The sequence below is a fragment of the Rana temporaria genome, unplaced genomic scaffold (genome assembly GCF_905171775.1).
Source record: "Rana temporaria unplaced genomic scaffold, aRanTem1.1, whole genome shotgun sequence".
NCBI classification, from domain to species: Eukaryota; Metazoa; Chordata; class Amphibia; order Anura; family Ranidae; genus Rana; species Rana temporaria.
The window spans coordinates 1-10,000 of NW_024404709.1; the positions used below are offsets into that span (position 1 = coordinate 1).

The window sequence follows — 10,000 nt, forward strand, 5'->3', positions numbered from 1 at the left end:
TGCTTAGCCCCTTCCGAGATCAGACGAGATCGGGCGCTTTTCAAGGTGATGTGGCCGTAGGCGATAACCATGGCTGTCCTTAACTCTCTTGAAGATAGCATGGAAGAAAGACTGGGGAAAAAAGAGATTCAAGACTCCACCAAAACAAAAAAGCCTACAGCACCTGGTATTCCCAGGCGGTCTCCCATCCAGTACTAACCAGGCCCGACCCTGCTTAGCCTCCGAGATCAACGAGATCGGGCGCTTTCAAGGTGATGTGGCCCGTAGGCGATAACCATGGCTGTCCTTAACTCTCTTGAAGATAGCATGGAAGAAAGACTGGGGGAAAAAAGAGATTCAAGACTCCACCAAAACAAAAAAGCCTACAGCACCTGGTATTCCCAGGCGGTCTCCCATCCAGGTACTAACCAGGCCCGACCCTGCTTAGCCTCCGAGATCAGACGAGATCGGCGCTTTCAAGGTGATGTGGCCGAGGCATAACCATGGCTGTCCTTAACTCTCTTGAAGATAGCATGGAAGAAAGACTGGGGAAAAAAGAGATTCAAGACTCCACCAAAACAAAAAAGCCTACAGCACCTGGTATTCCCAGGCGGTCTCCCATCCAGGTACTAACCAGGCCCGACCCTGCTTAGCCTCCGAGATCAGACGGCGCTTTTCAAGGTGATGTGGCCGTAGGCGATAACCATGGCTGTCCTTAACTCTCTTGAAGATAGCATGGAAGAAAGACTGGGGGAAAAAAGAGATTCAAGACTCCACCAAAACAAAAAAGCCTACAGCACCTGGTATTCCAGGCGGTCTCCTCCCATCCGGTACTAACCAGGCCCGACCCTGCTTAGCCTCCGAGATCAGACGAGATCGGGCGCTTTCAAGGTGATGTGGCCGTAGGCGATAACCATGGCTGTCCTTAACTCTCTTGAAGATAGCATGGAAGAAAGACTGGGGGAAAAAAGAGATTCAAGACTCCACCAAAACAAAAAAGCCTACAGCACCTGGTATTCCCAGGCGTCTCCCATCCAGGTACTAAACCAGGCCCGACCCTGCTTAGCCTCCGAGATCAGACGAGATCGGGCGCTTTCAAGGTGATGTGGCCGTAGGCGATAACCATGGCTGTCCTTAACTCTCTTGAAGATAGCATGGAAGAAAGACTGGGGGAAAAAAGAGATTCAAGACTCCACCAAAACAAAAAAGCCTACAGCACCTGGTATTCCCAGGCGGTCTCCCATCCAGTACTAACCAGGCCCGACCCTGCTTAGCCTCCGAGATCAGACGAGATCGGCGCTTTCAAGGTGATGTGGCCGTAGGCGATAACCATGGCTGTCCTTAACTCTCTTGAAGATAGCATGGAAGAAAGACTGGGGGAAAAAAGAGATTCAAGACTCCACCAAAACAAAAAAGCCTACAGCACCTGGTATTCCCAGGCGGTCTCCCATCCAGGTACTAACCAGGCCCGACCCTGCTTAGCCTCCGAATCAGACGAGATCGGGCGCTTTCAAGGTGATGTGGCCGTAGGCGATAACCATGGCTGTCCTTAACTCTCTTGAAGATAGCATGGAAGAAAGACTGGGGGAAAAAAGAGATTCAAGACTCCACCAAACAAAAAAAGCCTACAGCACCTGGTATTCCCAGGCGGTCTCCCATCCAGGTACTAACCAGGCCCGACCCTGCTTAGCCTCCGAGATCAGACGAGATCGGGCGCTTTCAAGGTGATGTGGCCGTAGGCGATAACCATGGCTGTCCTTAACTCTCTTGAAGATAGCATGGAAGAAAGACTGGGGGAAAAAAGAGATTCAAGACTCCACCAAAACAAAAAAGCCTACAGCACCTGGTATTCCCAGGCGGTCTCCCATCCAGGTACTAACCAGGCCCGACCCTGCTTAGCCTCCGAGATCAGACGAGATCGGGCGCTTTCAAGGTGATGTGGCCGTAGGCGATATACCATGGCTGTCCTTAACTCTCTTGAAGATAGCATGGAAGAAAGACTGGGGGAAAAAAGAGATTCAAGACTCCACCAAAAACAAAAAAGCCTACAGCACCTGGTATTCCCAGGCGGTCTCCCATCCAGGTACTAACCAGGCCCGACCCTGCTTAGCCTCCGAGATCAGACGAGATCGGGCGCTTTCAAGGTGATGTGGCCGTAGGCGATAACCATGGCTGTCCTTAACTCTCTTGAAGATAGCATGGAAGAAAGACTGGGGGAAAAAAGAGATTCAAGACTCCACCAAAACAAAAAAGCCTACAGCACCTGGTATTCCCAGGCGGTCTCCCATCCAGGTACTAACCAGGCCCGACCCTGCTTAGCCTCCGAGATCAGACGAGATCGGGCGCTTTCAAGGTGATGTGGCCGTAGGCGATAACCATGGCTGTCCTTAACTCTCTTGAAGATAGCATGGAAGAAAGACTGGGGGAAAAAAGAGATTCAAGACTCACCAAAACAAAAAAGCCTACAGCACCTGGTATTCCCAGGCGGTCTCCCATCCAGGTACTAACCAGGCCCGACCCTGCTTAGCCTCCGAGATCAGACGAGATCGGGCGCTTTCAAGGTGATGTGGCCGTAGGCGATAACCATGGCTGTCCTTAACTCTCTTGAAGATAGCATGGAAGAAAGACTGGGGGAAAAAAGAGATTCAAGACTCCACCAAAACAAAAAAGCCTACAGCACCTGGTATTCCCAGGCGGTCTCCCATCCAGGTACTAACCAGGCCCGACCCTGCTTAGCCTCCGAGATCAGACGAGATCGGCGCTTTCAAGGTGATGTGGCCGTAGGCGATAACCATGGCTGTCCTTAACTCTCTTGAAGATAGCATGGAAGAAAGACTGGGGGAAAAAAGAGATTCAAGACTCCACCAAAACAAAAAAGCCTACAGCACCTGGTATTCCCAGGCGGTCTCCCATCCAGGTACTAACCAGGGCCCGACCCTGCTTAGCCTCCGAGATCAGACGAGATCGGGCGCTTTCAAGGTGATGTGGCCGTAGGCGATAACCATGGCTGTCCTTAACTCTCTTGAAGATAGCATGGAAGAAAGACTGGGGGAAAAAAGAGATTCAAGACTCCACCAAAACAAAAAAGCCTACAGCACCTGGTATTCCCAGGCGGTCTCCCATCCAGGTACTAACCAGGCCCGACCCTGCTTAGCCTCCGAGATCAGACGAGATCGGGCGCTTTCAAGGTGATGTGGCCGTAGGGCGATAACCATGGCTGTCCTTAACTCTCTTGAAGATAGCATGGAAGAAAGACTGGGGGAAAAAAGAGATTCAAGACTCCACCAAAACAAAAAAGCCTACAGCACCTGGTATTCCCAGGCGGTCTCCCATCCAGGTACTAACCAGGCCCGACCCTGCTTAGCCTCCGAGATCAGACGAGATCGGGCGCTTTCAAGGTGATGTGGCCGTAGGCGATAACCATGGCTGTCCTTAACTCTCTTGAAGATAGCATGGAAGAAAGACTGGGGGAAAAAAGAGATTCAAGACTCCACCAAAACAAAAAAGCCTACAGCACCTGGTATTCCCAGGCGGTCTCCCATCCAGGTACTAACCAGGCCCGACCCTGCTTAGCCTCCGAGATCAGACGAGATCGGGCGCTTTCAAGGTGATGTGGCCGTAGGCGATAACCATGGCTGTCCTTAACTCTCTTGAAGATAGCATGGAAGAAAGACTGGGGGGAAAAAAGAGATTCAAGACTCCACCAAAACAAAAAAGCCTACAGCACCTGGTATTCCCAGGCGGTCTCCCATCCAGGTACTAACCAGGCCCGACCCTGCTTAGCCTCCGAGATCAGACGAGATCGGGCGCTTTCAAGGTGATGTGGCCGTAGGCGATAACCATGGCTGTCCTTAACTCTCTTGAAGATAGCATGGAAGAAAGACTGGGGGAAAAAAGAGATTCAAGACTCCACCAAAACAAAAAAGCCTACAGCACCTGGTATTCCCAGGCGGTCTCCCATCCAGGTACTAACCAGGGCCCGACCCTGCTTAGCCTCCGAGATCAGACGAGATCGGGCGCTTTCAAGGTGATGTGGCCGTAGGCGATAACCATGGCTGTCCTTAACTCTCTTGAAGATAGCATGGAAGAAAGACTGGGGGAAAAAAGAGATTCAAGACTCCACCAAAACAAAAAAGCCTACAGCACCTGGTATTCCCAGGCGGTCTCCCATCCAGGTACTAACCAGGCCCGACCCTGCTTAGCCTCCGAGATCAGACGAGATCGGGCGCTTTCAAGGTGATGTGGCCGTAGGCGATAACCATGGCTGTCCTTAACTCTCTTGAAGATAGCATGGAAGAAAGACTGGGGGAAAAAAGAGATTCAAGACTCCACCAAAACAAAAAAGCCTACAGCACCTGGTATTCCCAGGCGGTCTCCCATCCAGGTACTAACCAGGCCCGACCCTGCTTAGCCTCCGAGATCAGACGAGATCGGGCGCTTTCAAGGTGATGTGGCCGTAGGCGATAACCATGGCTGTCCTTAACTCTCTTGAAGATAGCATGGAAGAAAGACTGGGGGAAAAAAGAGATTCAAGACTCCACCAAAACAAAAAAGCCTACAGCACCTGGTATTCCCAGGCGGTCTCCCATCCAGGTACTAACCAGGCCCGACCCTGCTTAGCCTCCGAGATCAGACGAGATCGGGCGCTTTCAAGGTGATGTGGCCGTAGGCGATAACCATGGCTGTCCTTAACTCTCTTGAAGATAGCATGGAAGAAAGACTGGGGGAAAAAAGAGATTCAAGACTCCACCAAAACAAAAAAGCCTACAGCACCTGGTATTCCCAGGCGGTCTCCCATCCAGGTACTAACCAGGCCCGACCCTGCTTAGCCTCCGAGATCAGACGAGATCGGGCGCTTTCAAGGTGATGTGGCCGTAGGCGATAACCATGGCTGTCCTTAACTCTCTTGAAGATAGCATGGAAGAAAGACTGGGGGAAAAAAGAGATTCAAGACTCCACCAAAACAAAAAAGCCTACAGCACCTGGTATTCCCAGGCGGTCTCCCATCCAGGTACTAACCAGGCCCGACCCTGCTTAGCCTCCGAGATCAGACGAGATCGGGCGCTTTCAAGGTGATGTGGCCGTAGGCGATAACCATGGCTGTCCTTAACTCTCTTGAAGATAGCATGGAAGAAAGACTGGGGGAAAAAAGAGATTCAAGACTCCACCAAAACAAAAAAGCCTACAGCACCTGGTATTCCCAGGCGGTCTCCCATCCAGGTACTAACCAGGCCCGACCCTGCTTAGCCTCCGAGATCAGACGAGATCGGGCGCTTTCAAGGTGATGTGGCCGTAGGCGATAACCATGGCTGTCCTTAACTCTCTTGAAGATAGCATGGAAGAAAGACTGGGGGAAAAAAGAGATTCAAGACTCCACCAAAACAAAAAAGCCTACAGCACCTGGTATTCCCAGGCGGTCTCCCATCCAGGTACTAACCAGGCCCGACCCTGCTTAGCCTCCGAGATCAGACGAGATCGGGCGCTTTCAAGGTGATGTGGCCGTAGGCGATAACCATGGCTGTCCTTAACTCTCTTGAAGATAGCATGGAAGAAAGACTGGGGGAAAAAAAGAGATTCAAGACTCCACCAAAACAAAAAAGCCTACAGCACCTGGTATTCCCAGGCGGTCTCCCATCCAGGTACTAACCAGGCCCGACCCTGCTTAGCCTCCGAGATCAGACGAGATCGGGCGCTTTCAAGGTGATGTGGCCGTAGGCGATAACCATGGCTGTCCTTAACTCTCTTGAAGATAGCATGGAAGAAAGACTGGGGGAAAAAAGAGATTCAAGACTCCACCAAAACAAAAAAGCCTACAGCACCTGGTATTCCCAGGCGGTCTCCCATCCAGGTACTAACCAGGCCCGACCCTGCTTAGCCTCCGAGATCAGACGAGATCGGGCGCTTTCAAGGTGATGTGGCCGTAGGCGATAACCATGGCTGTCCTTAACTCTCTTGAAGATAGCATGGAAGAAAGACTGGGGGAAAAAAGAGATTCAAGACTCCACCAAAACAAAAAAGCCTACAGCACCTGGTATTCCCAGGCGGTCTCCCATCCAGGTACTAACCAGGCCCGACCCTGCTTAGCCTCCGAGATCAGACGAGATCGGGCGCTTTCAAGGTGATGTGGCCGTAGGCGATAACCATGGCTGTCCTTAACTCTCTTGAAGATAGCATGGAAGAAAGACTGGGGGAAAAAAGAGATTCAAGACTCCACCAAAACAAAAAAGCCTACAGCACCTGGTATTCCCAGGCGGTCTCCCATCCAGGTACTAACCAGGCCCGACCCTGCTTAGCCTCCGAGATCAGACGAGATCGGGCGCTTTCAAGGTGATGTGGCCGTAGGCGATAACCATGGCTGTCCTTAACTCTCTTGAAGATAGCATGGAAGAAAGACTGGGGGAAAAAAGAGATTCAAGACTCCACCAAAACAAAAAAGCCTACAGCACCTGGTATTCCCAGGCGGTCTCCCATCCAGGTACTAACCAGGCCCGACCCTGCTTAGCCTCCGAGATCAGACGAGATCGGGCGCTTTCAAGGTGATGTGGCCGTAGGCGATAACCATGGCTGTCCTTAACTCTCTTGAAGATAGCATGGAAGAAAGACTGGGGGAAAAAAAGAGATTCAAGACTCCACCAAAACAAAAAAGCCTACAGCACCTGGTATTCCCAGGCGGTCTCCCATCCAGGTACTAACCAGGCCCGACCCTGCTTAGCCTCCGAGATCAGACGAGATCGGGCGCTTTCAAGGTGATGTGGCCGTAGGCGATAACCATGGCTGTCCTTAACTCTCTTGAAGATAGCATGGAAGAAAGACTGGGGGAAAAAAGAGATTCAAGACTCCACCAAAACAAAAAAGCCTACAGCACCTGGTATTCCCAGGCGGTCTCCCATCCAGGTACTAACCAGGCCCGACCCTGCTTAGCCTCCGAGATCAGACGAGATCGGGCGCTTTCAAGGTGATGTGGCCGTAGGCGATAACCATGGCTGTCCTTAACTCTCTTGAAGATAGCATGGAAGAAAGACTGGGGGAAAAAAGAGATTCAAGACTCCACCAAAACAAAAAAGCCTACAGCACCTGGTATTCCCAGGCGGTCTCCCATCCAGGTACTAACCAGGCCCGACCCTGCTTAGCCTCCGAGATCAGACGAGATCGGGCGCTTTCAAGGTGATGTGGCCCGTAGGCGATAACCATGGCTGTCCTTAACTCTCTTGAAGATAGCATGGAAGAAAGACTGGGGGAAAAAAGAGATTCAAGACTCCACCAAAACAAAAAAGCCTACAGCACCTGGTATTCCCAGGCGGTCTCCCATCCAGGTACTAACCAGGCCCGACCCTGCTTAGCCTCCGAGATCAGACGAGATCGGGCGCTTTCAAGGTGATGTGGCCGTAGGCGATAACCATGGCTGTCCTTAACTCTCTTGAAGATAGCATGGAAGAAAGACTGGGGGAAAAAAGAGATTCAAGACTCCACCAAAACAAAAAAGCCTACAGCACCTGGTATTCCCAGGCGGTCTCCCATCCAGGTACTAACCAGGCCCGACCCTGCTTAGCCTCCGAGATCAGACGAGATCGGGCGCTTTCAAGGTGATGTGGCCGTAGGCGATAACCATGGCTGTCCTTAACTCTCTTGAAGATAGCATGGAAGAAAGACTGGGGGAAAAAAGAGATTCAAGACTCCACCAAAACAAAAAAGCCTACAGCACCTGGTATTCCCAGGCGGTCTCCCATCCAGGTACTAACCAGGCCCGACCCTGCTTAGCCTCCGAGATCAGACGAGATCGGGCGCTTTCAAGGTGATGTGGCCGTAGGCGATAACCATGGCTGTCCTTAACTCTCTTGAAGATAGCATGGAAGAAAGACTGGGGGGAAAAAAGAGATTCAAGACTCCACCAAAACAAAAAAGCCTACAGCACCTGGTATTCCCAGGCGGTCTCCCATCCAGGTACTAACCAGGCCCGACCCTGCTTAGCCTCCGAGATCAGACGAGATCGGGCGCTTTCAAGGTGATGTGGCCGTAGGCGATAACCATGGCTGTCCTTAACTCTCTTGAAGATAGCATGGAAGAAAGACTGGGGGAAAAAAGAGATTCAAGACTCCACCAAAACAAAAAAGCCTACAGCACCTGGTATTCCCAGGCGGTCTCCCATCCAGGTACTAACCAGGCCCGACCCTGCTTAGCCTCCGAGATCAGACGAGATCGGGCGCTTTCAAGGTGATGTGGCCGTAGGCGATAACCATGGCTGTCCTTAACTCTCTTGAAGATAGCATGGAAGAAAGACTGGGGGAAAAAAGAGATTCAAGACTCCACCAAAACAAAAAAGCCTACAGCACCTGGTATTCCCAGGCGGTCTCCCATCCAGGTACTAACCAGGCCCGACCCTGCTTAGCCTCCGAGATCAGACGAGATCGGGCGCTTTCAAGGTGATGTGGCCGTAGGCGATAACCATGGCTGTCCTTAACTCTCTTGAAGATAGCATGGAAGAAAGACTGGGGGAAAAAAGAGATTCAAGACTCCACCAAAACAAAAAAGCCTACAGCACCTGGTATTCCCAGGCGGTCTCCCATCCAGGTACTAACCAGGCCCGACCCTGCTTAGCCTCCGAGATCAGACGAGATCGGGCGCTTTCAAGGTGATGTGGCCGTAGGCGATAACCATGGCTGTCCTTAACTCTCTTGAAGATAGCATGGAAGAAAGACTGGGGGAAAAAAGAGATTCAAGACTCCACCAAAACAAAAAAGCCTACAGCACCTGGTATTCCCAGGCGGTCTCCCATCCAGGTACTAACCAGGCCCGACCCTGCTTAGCCTCCGAGATCAGACGAGATCGGGCGCTTTCAAGGTGATGTGGCCGTAGGCGATAACCATGGCTGTCCTTAACTCTCTTGAAGATAGCATGGAAGAAAGACTGGGGGAAAAAAGAGATTCAAGACTCCACCAAAACAAAAAAGCCTACAGCACCTGGTATTCCCAGGCGGTCTCCCATCCAGGTACTAACCAGGCCCGACCCTGCTTAGCCTCCGAGATCAGACGAGATCGGGCGCTTTCAAGGTGATGTGGCCGTAGGCGATAACCATGGCTGTCCTTAACTCTCTTGAAGATAGCATGGAAGAAAGACTGGGGGAAAAAAGAGATTCAAGACTCCACCAAAACAAAAAAGCCTACAGCACCTGGTATTCCCAGGCGGTCTCCCATCCAGGTACTAACCAGGCCCGACCCTGCTTAGCCTCCGAGATCAGACGAGATCGGGCGCTTTCAAGGTGATGTGGCCGTAGGCGATAACCATGGCTGTCCTTAACTCTCTTGAAGATAGCATGGAAGAAAGACTGGGGGAAAAAAGAGATTCAAGACTCCACCAAAACAAAAAAGCCTACAGCACCTGGTATTCCCAGGCGGTCTCCCATCCAGGTACTAACCAGGCCCGACCCTGCTTAGCCTCCGAGATCAGACGAGATCGGGCGCTTTCAAGGTGATGTGGCCGTAGGCGATAACCATGGCTGTCCTTAACTCTCTTGAAGATAGCATGGAAGAAAGACTGGGGGAAAAAAGAGATTCAAGACTCCACCAAAACAAAAAAGCCTACAGCACCTGGTATTCCCAGGCGGTCTCCCATCCAGGTACTAACCAGGCCCGACCCTGCTTAGCCTCCGAGATCAGACGAGATCGGGCGCTTTCAAGGTGATGTGGCCGTAGGCGATAACCATGGCTGTCCTTAACTCTCTTGAAGATAGCATGGAAGAAAGACTGGGGGAAAAAAGAGATTCAAGACTCCACCAAAACAAAAAAGCCTACAGCACCTGGTATTCCCAGGCGGTCTCCCATCCAGGTACTAACCAGGCCCGACCCTGCTTAGCCTCCGAGATCAGACGAGATCGGGCGCTTTCAAGGTGATGTGGCCGTAGGCGATAACCATGGCTGTCCTTAACTCTCTTGAAGATAGCATGGAAGAAAGACTGGGGGAAAAAAGAGATTCAAGACTCCACCAAAACAAAAAAGCCTACAGCACCTGGTATTCCCAGGCGGTC

General features: G+C 51.6%; 42 non-coding genes and 6 pseudogenes across 42 annotated transcripts in view; all 48 read right to left on the bottom strand.

Annotated features, from left to right (window-relative positions):
• Positions 1 to 151: 151 nt before the first annotated feature.
• LOC120923150 lies at positions 152 to 269 on the bottom strand (annotated as a pseudogene).
• Positions 270 to 359: 90 nt separating this feature from the next.
• Positions 360 to 476, bottom strand: LOC120923153 (annotated as a pseudogene).
• Positions 477 to 564: 88 nt separating this feature from the next.
• Positions 565 to 677, bottom strand: LOC120923155 (annotated as a pseudogene).
• A 90-nt stretch (positions 678 to 767) lies between these two features.
• Positions 768 to 887, bottom strand: LOC120923154 (annotated as a pseudogene).
• Positions 888 to 977: 90 nt separating this feature from the next.
• LOC120923149 lies at positions 978 to 1,096 on the bottom strand (annotated as a pseudogene).
• Positions 1,097 to 1,186: 90 nt separating this feature from the next.
• On the bottom strand, positions 1,187 to 1,303 carry LOC120923148 (annotated as a pseudogene).
• A 90-nt stretch (positions 1,304 to 1,393) lies between these two features.
• LOC120923142 lies at positions 1,394 to 1,511 on the bottom strand. The gene has a single exon (XR_005745728.1). It is a non-coding gene; the product is annotated as a 5S ribosomal RNA (ribosomal RNA).
• Positions 1,512 to 1,601: 90 nt separating this feature from the next.
• LOC120923037 lies at positions 1,602 to 1,720 on the bottom strand. Its single transcript, XR_005745627.1, has one exon. It is a non-coding gene; the product is annotated as a 5S ribosomal RNA (ribosomal RNA).
• A 90-nt stretch (positions 1,721 to 1,810) lies between these two features.
• LOC120923038 lies at positions 1,811 to 1,929 on the bottom strand. The gene has a single exon (XR_005745628.1). It is a non-coding gene; the product is annotated as a 5S ribosomal RNA (ribosomal RNA).
• Positions 1,930 to 2,021: 92 nt separating this feature from the next.
• LOC120923039 lies at positions 2,022 to 2,140 on the bottom strand. The gene has a single exon (XR_005745629.1). It is a non-coding gene; the product is annotated as a 5S ribosomal RNA (ribosomal RNA).
• A 90-nt stretch (positions 2,141 to 2,230) lies between these two features.
• Positions 2,231 to 2,349, bottom strand: LOC120923040. The gene has a single exon (XR_005745630.1). It is a non-coding gene; the product is annotated as a 5S ribosomal RNA (ribosomal RNA).
• Positions 2,350 to 2,438: 89 nt separating this feature from the next.
• On the bottom strand, positions 2,439 to 2,557 carry LOC120923042. The gene has a single exon (XR_005745633.1). It is a non-coding gene; the product is annotated as a 5S ribosomal RNA (ribosomal RNA).
• Positions 2,558 to 2,647: 90 nt separating this feature from the next.
• LOC120923140 lies at positions 2,648 to 2,765 on the bottom strand. Its single transcript, XR_005745726.1, has one exon. It is a non-coding gene; the product is annotated as a 5S ribosomal RNA (ribosomal RNA).
• Positions 2,766 to 2,855: 90 nt separating this feature from the next.
• On the bottom strand, positions 2,856 to 2,975 carry LOC120923138. Its single transcript, XR_005745724.1, has one exon. It is a non-coding gene; the product is annotated as a 5S ribosomal RNA (ribosomal RNA).
• A 90-nt stretch (positions 2,976 to 3,065) lies between these two features.
• On the bottom strand, positions 3,066 to 3,184 carry LOC120923132. Its single transcript, XR_005745718.1, has one exon. It is a non-coding gene; the product is annotated as a 5S ribosomal RNA (ribosomal RNA).
• A 91-nt stretch (positions 3,185 to 3,275) lies between these two features.
• On the bottom strand, positions 3,276 to 3,394 carry LOC120923043. The gene has a single exon (XR_005745634.1). It is a non-coding gene; the product is annotated as a 5S ribosomal RNA (ribosomal RNA).
• Positions 3,395 to 3,484: 90 nt separating this feature from the next.
• LOC120923044 lies at positions 3,485 to 3,603 on the bottom strand. Its single transcript, XR_005745635.1, has one exon. It is a non-coding gene; the product is annotated as a 5S ribosomal RNA (ribosomal RNA).
• Positions 3,604 to 3,694: 91 nt separating this feature from the next.
• On the bottom strand, positions 3,695 to 3,813 carry LOC120923045. The gene has a single exon (XR_005745636.1). It is a non-coding gene; the product is annotated as a 5S ribosomal RNA (ribosomal RNA).
• Positions 3,814 to 3,903: 90 nt separating this feature from the next.
• LOC120923139 lies at positions 3,904 to 4,023 on the bottom strand. Its single transcript, XR_005745725.1, has one exon. It is a non-coding gene; the product is annotated as a 5S ribosomal RNA (ribosomal RNA).
• A 90-nt stretch (positions 4,024 to 4,113) lies between these two features.
• LOC120923046 lies at positions 4,114 to 4,232 on the bottom strand. Its single transcript, XR_005745637.1, has one exon. It is a non-coding gene; the product is annotated as a 5S ribosomal RNA (ribosomal RNA).
• A 90-nt stretch (positions 4,233 to 4,322) lies between these two features.
• Positions 4,323 to 4,441, bottom strand: LOC120923048. The gene has a single exon (XR_005745638.1). It is a non-coding gene; the product is annotated as a 5S ribosomal RNA (ribosomal RNA).
• Positions 4,442 to 4,531: 90 nt separating this feature from the next.
• LOC120923049 lies at positions 4,532 to 4,650 on the bottom strand. Its single transcript, XR_005745639.1, has one exon. It is a non-coding gene; the product is annotated as a 5S ribosomal RNA (ribosomal RNA).
• A 90-nt stretch (positions 4,651 to 4,740) lies between these two features.
• Positions 4,741 to 4,859, bottom strand: LOC120923050. The gene has a single exon (XR_005745640.1). It is a non-coding gene; the product is annotated as a 5S ribosomal RNA (ribosomal RNA).
• Positions 4,860 to 4,949: 90 nt separating this feature from the next.
• LOC120923051 lies at positions 4,950 to 5,068 on the bottom strand. Its single transcript, XR_005745641.1, has one exon. It is a non-coding gene; the product is annotated as a 5S ribosomal RNA (ribosomal RNA).
• A 90-nt stretch (positions 5,069 to 5,158) lies between these two features.
• On the bottom strand, positions 5,159 to 5,277 carry LOC120923052. The gene has a single exon (XR_005745642.1). It is a non-coding gene; the product is annotated as a 5S ribosomal RNA (ribosomal RNA).
• Positions 5,278 to 5,367: 90 nt separating this feature from the next.
• LOC120923054 lies at positions 5,368 to 5,486 on the bottom strand. Its single transcript, XR_005745644.1, has one exon. It is a non-coding gene; the product is annotated as a 5S ribosomal RNA (ribosomal RNA).
• A 91-nt stretch (positions 5,487 to 5,577) lies between these two features.
• LOC120923055 lies at positions 5,578 to 5,696 on the bottom strand. The gene has a single exon (XR_005745645.1). It is a non-coding gene; the product is annotated as a 5S ribosomal RNA (ribosomal RNA).
• A 90-nt stretch (positions 5,697 to 5,786) lies between these two features.
• LOC120923056 lies at positions 5,787 to 5,905 on the bottom strand. The gene has a single exon (XR_005745646.1). It is a non-coding gene; the product is annotated as a 5S ribosomal RNA (ribosomal RNA).
• Positions 5,906 to 5,995: 90 nt separating this feature from the next.
• Positions 5,996 to 6,114, bottom strand: LOC120923057. Its single transcript, XR_005745647.1, has one exon. It is a non-coding gene; the product is annotated as a 5S ribosomal RNA (ribosomal RNA).
• A 90-nt stretch (positions 6,115 to 6,204) lies between these two features.
• Positions 6,205 to 6,323, bottom strand: LOC120923058. Its single transcript, XR_005745648.1, has one exon. It is a non-coding gene; the product is annotated as a 5S ribosomal RNA (ribosomal RNA).
• A 90-nt stretch (positions 6,324 to 6,413) lies between these two features.
• On the bottom strand, positions 6,414 to 6,532 carry LOC120923059. Its single transcript, XR_005745649.1, has one exon. It is a non-coding gene; the product is annotated as a 5S ribosomal RNA (ribosomal RNA).
• Positions 6,533 to 6,623: 91 nt separating this feature from the next.
• LOC120923060 lies at positions 6,624 to 6,742 on the bottom strand. The gene has a single exon (XR_005745650.1). It is a non-coding gene; the product is annotated as a 5S ribosomal RNA (ribosomal RNA).
• Positions 6,743 to 6,832: 90 nt separating this feature from the next.
• On the bottom strand, positions 6,833 to 6,951 carry LOC120923061. Its single transcript, XR_005745651.1, has one exon. It is a non-coding gene; the product is annotated as a 5S ribosomal RNA (ribosomal RNA).
• Positions 6,952 to 7,041: 90 nt separating this feature from the next.
• LOC120923136 lies at positions 7,042 to 7,161 on the bottom strand. The gene has a single exon (XR_005745722.1). It is a non-coding gene; the product is annotated as a 5S ribosomal RNA (ribosomal RNA).
• Positions 7,162 to 7,251: 90 nt separating this feature from the next.
• LOC120923062 lies at positions 7,252 to 7,370 on the bottom strand. The gene has a single exon (XR_005745652.1). It is a non-coding gene; the product is annotated as a 5S ribosomal RNA (ribosomal RNA).
• A 90-nt stretch (positions 7,371 to 7,460) lies between these two features.
• LOC120923063 lies at positions 7,461 to 7,579 on the bottom strand. Its single transcript, XR_005745653.1, has one exon. It is a non-coding gene; the product is annotated as a 5S ribosomal RNA (ribosomal RNA).
• Positions 7,580 to 7,669: 90 nt separating this feature from the next.
• On the bottom strand, positions 7,670 to 7,788 carry LOC120923065. Its single transcript, XR_005745655.1, has one exon. It is a non-coding gene; the product is annotated as a 5S ribosomal RNA (ribosomal RNA).
• A 91-nt stretch (positions 7,789 to 7,879) lies between these two features.
• Positions 7,880 to 7,998, bottom strand: LOC120923066. The gene has a single exon (XR_005745656.1). It is a non-coding gene; the product is annotated as a 5S ribosomal RNA (ribosomal RNA).
• A 90-nt stretch (positions 7,999 to 8,088) lies between these two features.
• Positions 8,089 to 8,207, bottom strand: LOC120923067. The gene has a single exon (XR_005745657.1). It is a non-coding gene; the product is annotated as a 5S ribosomal RNA (ribosomal RNA).
• A 90-nt stretch (positions 8,208 to 8,297) lies between these two features.
• On the bottom strand, positions 8,298 to 8,416 carry LOC120923068. The gene has a single exon (XR_005745658.1). It is a non-coding gene; the product is annotated as a 5S ribosomal RNA (ribosomal RNA).
• A 90-nt stretch (positions 8,417 to 8,506) lies between these two features.
• On the bottom strand, positions 8,507 to 8,625 carry LOC120923069. The gene has a single exon (XR_005745659.1). It is a non-coding gene; the product is annotated as a 5S ribosomal RNA (ribosomal RNA).
• Positions 8,626 to 8,715: 90 nt separating this feature from the next.
• LOC120923070 lies at positions 8,716 to 8,834 on the bottom strand. Its single transcript, XR_005745660.1, has one exon. It is a non-coding gene; the product is annotated as a 5S ribosomal RNA (ribosomal RNA).
• A 90-nt stretch (positions 8,835 to 8,924) lies between these two features.
• On the bottom strand, positions 8,925 to 9,043 carry LOC120923071. The gene has a single exon (XR_005745661.1). It is a non-coding gene; the product is annotated as a 5S ribosomal RNA (ribosomal RNA).
• A 90-nt stretch (positions 9,044 to 9,133) lies between these two features.
• On the bottom strand, positions 9,134 to 9,252 carry LOC120923072. Its single transcript, XR_005745662.1, has one exon. It is a non-coding gene; the product is annotated as a 5S ribosomal RNA (ribosomal RNA).
• Positions 9,253 to 9,342: 90 nt separating this feature from the next.
• Positions 9,343 to 9,461, bottom strand: LOC120923074. Its single transcript, XR_005745663.1, has one exon. It is a non-coding gene; the product is annotated as a 5S ribosomal RNA (ribosomal RNA).
• A 90-nt stretch (positions 9,462 to 9,551) lies between these two features.
• On the bottom strand, positions 9,552 to 9,670 carry LOC120923075. Its single transcript, XR_005745664.1, has one exon. It is a non-coding gene; the product is annotated as a 5S ribosomal RNA (ribosomal RNA).
• A 90-nt stretch (positions 9,671 to 9,760) lies between these two features.
• On the bottom strand, positions 9,761 to 9,879 carry LOC120923077. The gene has a single exon (XR_005745666.1). It is a non-coding gene; the product is annotated as a 5S ribosomal RNA (ribosomal RNA).
• A 90-nt stretch (positions 9,880 to 9,969) lies between these two features.
• The window catches only part of LOC120923078, a 119-nt gene continuing 88 nt past the window's right edge, over positions 9,970 to 10,000 (bottom strand). The window contains exon 1 of the ribosomal RNA XR_005745667.1: positions 9,970 to 10,000. This exon is cut by the window's right edge and continues 88 nt beyond it. This is a non-coding gene — a ribosomal RNA (5S ribosomal RNA).